Genomic DNA, 5,000 nt, shown 5'->3' on the forward strand with positions numbered 1-5,000 from the left:
CCGGTTGCCTCGAGCACCATCGGCACACGCTCGGCCCTGGTGCGGCAGGTTGCCTCGACCACCATCGGCAGCCTCGACCACCATCGGCACACGCTGGGCCCTGGTGCGGGCGCTTGCCTCGACCACCATCGGCACACGCTCCGCCCTGGTGCGGTCGGTTGCCTCGAGCACCATCGGCACACGCTGGGCCCTGGTGCGGCAGGTTGCCTCGACCACCATCGGCACACGCTGGGCCCTGGTGCGGGCGCTTGCCTCGACCACCATCGGCACACGCTCCGCCCTGGTGCGGTCGGTTGCCTCGAGCACCATCGGCACACGCTGGGCCCTGGTGCGGCAGGTTGCCTCGACCACCATCGGCACACGCTGGGCCCTGGTGCGGGCGCTTGCCTCGACCACCATCGGCACACGCTGGGCCCTGGTGCGGGCGCTTGCCTCGACCACCATCGGCACACGCTGGGCCCTGGTGCGGCAGGTTGCCTCGACCACCATCGGCACACGCTGGGCCCTGGTGCGGGCGCTTGCCTCGAGCACCATCGGCACACGCTGGGCCCTGGTGCGGTCGGTTGCCTCGAGCACCATCGGCACACGCTGGGCCCTGGTGCGGCAGGTTGCCTCGACCATCATCGGCAGCCTCGACCACCATCGGCACACGCTGGGCCCTGGTGCGGGCGGTTGCCTCGACCACCATCGGCACACGCTGGGCCCTGGTGCGGTCGGTTGCCTCGAGCACCATCGGCACACGCTGGGCCCTGGTGCGGCAGGTTGCCTCGAGCACCATCGGCACACGCTGGGCCCTGGTGCGGCAGGTTGCCTCGACCACCATCGGCACACGCTGGGCCCTGGTGCGGGCGGTTGCCTCGACCACCATCGGCACACGCTGGGCCCTGGTGCGGGCGCTTGCCTCGAGCACCATCCGCACACGCTGGGCCCTGGTGCGGCAGGTTGCCTCGAGCACCATCGGCACACGCTGGGCCCTGGTGCGGCAGGTTGCCTCGAGCACCATCGGCACACGCTGGGCCCTGGTGCGGGAGCTTGCCTCGAGCGCCATCGGCACACGCTGGGCCCTGGTGCGGCAGGTTGCCTCGAGCCCCATCGGCACACGCTGGGCCCTGGTGCGGTCGGTTGCCTCGAGCACCATCGGCACACGCTGGGCGCTGGTGCGGGCGCTTGCCTCGACCAGCATCGGCACACGCTGGGCCCTGGTGCGGCAGGTTGCCTCGATCACCATCGGCACACGCTGGGCCCTGGTGCGACAGGTTGCCTCGAGCACCATCGGCACACTATCGGCCCTGGTGCGGGCGGTTGCCTCGACCACCGTCGGCACACGCTGGGCCCTGGTGCGGGCGCTTGCCTCGAGCACCATCGGCACACGCTGGGCCCTGGTGCGGCAGGTTGCCTCGAGCACCATCGGCACACGCTGGGCCCTGGTGCGGGAGCTTGCCTCGAGCGCCATCGGCACACGCTGGGCCCTGGTGCGGCAGGTTGCCTCGAGCACCATCGGCACACGCTGGGCCCTGGTGCGGTCGGTTGCCTCGAGCACCATCGGCACACGCTGGGCCCTGGTGCGGCAGGTTGCCTCGACCACCATCGGCACACGCTGGGCCCTGGTGCGGGCGCTTGCCTCGACCACCATCGGCACACGCTGGGCCCTGGTGCGGGCGCTTGCCTCGACCACCATCGGCACACGCTGGGCCCTGGTGCGGCAGGTTGCCTCGACCACCATCGGCACACGCTGGGCCCTGGTGCGGGCGCTTGCCTCGAGCACCATCGGCACACGCTGGGCCCTGGTGCGGTCGGTTGCCTCGAGCACCATCGGCACACGCTGGGCCCTGGTGCGGCAGGTTGCCTCGACCATCATCGGCAGCCTCGACCACCATCGGCACACGCTGGGCCCTGGTGCGGGCGGTTGCCTCGACCACCATCGGCACACGCTGGGCCCTGGTGCGGTCGGTTGCCTCGAGCACCATCGGCACACGCTGGGCCCTGGTGCGGCAGGTTGCCTCGAGCACCATCGGCACACGCTGGGCCCTGGTGCGGCAGGTTGCCTCGACCACCATCGGCACACGCTGGGACCTGGTGCGGGCGGTTGCCTCGACCACCATCGGCACACGCTGGGCCCTGGTGCGGGCGCTTGCCTCGAGCACCATCCGCACACGCTGGGCCCTGGTGCGGCAGGTTGCCTCGAGCACCATCGGCACACGCTGGGCCCTGGTGCGGCAGGTTGCCTCGAGCACCATCGGCACACGCTGGGCCCTGGTGCGGGAGCTTGCCTCGAGCGCCATCGGCACACGCTGGGCCCTGGTGCGGCAGGTTGCCTCGAGCACCATCGGCACACGCTGGGCCCTGGTGCGGTCGGTTGCCTCGAGCACCATCGGCACACGCTGGGCGCTGGTGCGGGCGCTTGCCTCGACCAGCATCGGCACACGCTGGGCCCTGGTGCGGCAGGTTGCCTCGATCACCATCGGCACACGCTGGGCCCTGGTGCGACAGGTTGCCTCGAGCACCATCGGCACACTATCGGCCCTGGTGCGGGCGGTTGCCTCGACCACCGTCGGCACACGCTGGGCCCTGGTGCGGGCGCTTGCCTCGAGCACCATCGGCACACGCTGGGCCCTGGTGCGGGCGGTTGCCTCGAGCACCATCGGCACACGCTGGGCCCTGGTGGGTTTAGGCACATCTTCAAATTTCTGCCGTGCCAATGCCATTTTTATGGCTTGTAAATTCATACAATGGTCCCCTAAGCCTTCACGTGAAGTTTCGTTGGAAGATGACTCGTTTTCTATTTTTCATGATTTTTGAAACTTTTTGCGGTTCGGGATTTTTTAAAATTTTTTTATAAGGATTTTTGGCCCCAAATTTTGTAGGCATGATCCTTATATTTTTGTTGGCATGCACAAAAAAATTCAGCTAAAAACTCGAAGTAGAGAAGATTTTGTGACCGTTTGAAAAAAGTGTCCCCATTTCAGACACTTTAACGGCTACTGGTAGCAAACCTGTAAAATCTCAAATGCTCTTTAAGGGGGTGTGAATTCTCAGAGGTTTGATGAGGGATAGGGGGCCAACACAAGGCCAAGTACCAGCACCCATCGCACATCATGTGCGCACACCCCCCCGGCCCCCCTCCCAATCGCCGGAACCCCAATGCCGCCGGTCAGGTTCTCCGGCGGTACTCCGGCGATGCTCCGGCGATGCTGTCCCGAGTGAAAAAAATGCGGCACCAGCACATGCTGGAGCCAAGCATGGGCACCGTGGCTCAAAATCGAACTTCGGCCAAGGCCTCGACCATCAATGGCACATGATGACGCATGGTGATGGCACATGCATCGACCATCATCGGCATAGGCTGCCCTTCGGTACGGGCACTTGCCTCGACCGCCATCGGCACAAGCTGGGCCCTGGTGTGGGTTGTTGCCTCGATCACAATCGGCACATGCTGAGCCTTGGTGCGGGCGGTTGCCTCGAGCACCATCGGCAGACCCTGGGCCCTGGTGCGGCCGGTTGCCCCGATAACCATCGACACACGCTGGGCCCTGGGGCGGGCGCTTGCCCCCAGCACCATCGGCACACGCTGGGCCCTGGTGCGGGCGCTTGCCTCGACCACCATCGGCACACGCTGGGCACTGGTGCGGGCGCTTGCCTCGACCACCATCGGCACACGCTGGGCCCTGGTGCGGGCGCTTGCCCCCAGCACCATCGGCACACGCTGGGCCCTGGTGCGGGCGGTTGCCCCCAGCACCATCGGCACACGCAGGGCCCTGGTGCGGGCGGTTGCCCCGAACACCATCGGCACAAGTCGGCCCTTGGTGCGGGCTCCTGGCTCGACCACCATCGGCACACGCTGGGCCCTGGTGCGGGCGGTTGCCTCGAACACCATCGGCACACGCCGGCCCTTGGTGCGGCCGGTTGCCTCGACCACCATCGGCACACGCTCGGCCTTGGTGAGGGCGCTTGCCTCGACCACCATCGGCACACGCTGGGCCCTGGTGCGGGCGCTTGCCTCGACCACCATCGGCACACGCTCGGCCCTGGTGCGGGCGCTTGCCTCGACCACCATCGGCACACGCTGGGCCCTGGTGCGGGCGGTTGCCTCGACCACCATCGGCACACGCTCGACCTTGGTGAGGGCGCTTGCCTCGACCACCATCGGCACACGTTGGGCCCTGGTGCGGGCGCTTGCCTCGACCACCATCGGCACACGCTCGGCCTTGGTGCGGGCGGTTGCCTCGACCACCATCGGCACACGCTGGGCCCTGGTGCTGGCGGTTGCCTCGACCACCATCGGCACACGCTGGGCCCTGGTGCGGGCGGTTGCCTCGAACACCATCGGCACAAGCCGGCCCTTGGTGCGGGCGGTTGCCTCGACCACCATCGGCACACGCTGGGCCCTGGTGCGGACGGTTGCCTCGAGCACCATGGGCACACGCTGGCCCTTGGTGCGGGCTCTTGCCTCGACCACCATCAGCAGAAGATGGCCCCTACGTCGAACACCATCGATACATGCCGGGCCTTGGTGTGGGCACATGCCTCGAGCTGGTGCGGGCGGTTGCCTCGACCACCATCGGCTCACGTTGGCCCTTGTTGCGGGCACATGCCTCGACCACCATCGGCACCTGCGCACCCTCGGTGTGGGATTTGCTTGTTTGGAAAAAGTGTCCCCGTTTCAGACATTTTAACGTCTACTGGTAGCATATCTGTAAAATCTCTAATGCTCTTTAGGGGGTGGTGGTCCGGCACCCCCTCTCCCCCCCCCACGGGGGGAGTAGGTGTGCGCGATGGGCCTCCCATTGCGTGCACCCCGGCCAACGTCCCTCGAACGAAATACAGGGCGTGCATGCCTTCCGGCGATTTTTGTCCGGCGACTGGTTGCTCCGGTGACCGGCAGGCGCCCATGGCCTCGATCGGTTGGCTTGCATGCAAAAAAAGGGAGCCGAGCTCCAGCCCGTGCACGCGGCGGATGCTGCCCTAGACCCCAGACCAAGTCCCTGAATCGGGCAACGGCT

Source organism: Durio zibethinus, unplaced genomic scaffold, assembly GCF_047325235.1.
Source record: "Durio zibethinus cultivar Kanyao isolate XHJ-2024 unplaced genomic scaffold, ASM4732523v1 HiC_scaffold_3, whole genome shotgun sequence".
Classification (NCBI taxonomy): domain Eukaryota; kingdom Viridiplantae; phylum Streptophyta; class Magnoliopsida; order Malvales; family Malvaceae; genus Durio; species Durio zibethinus.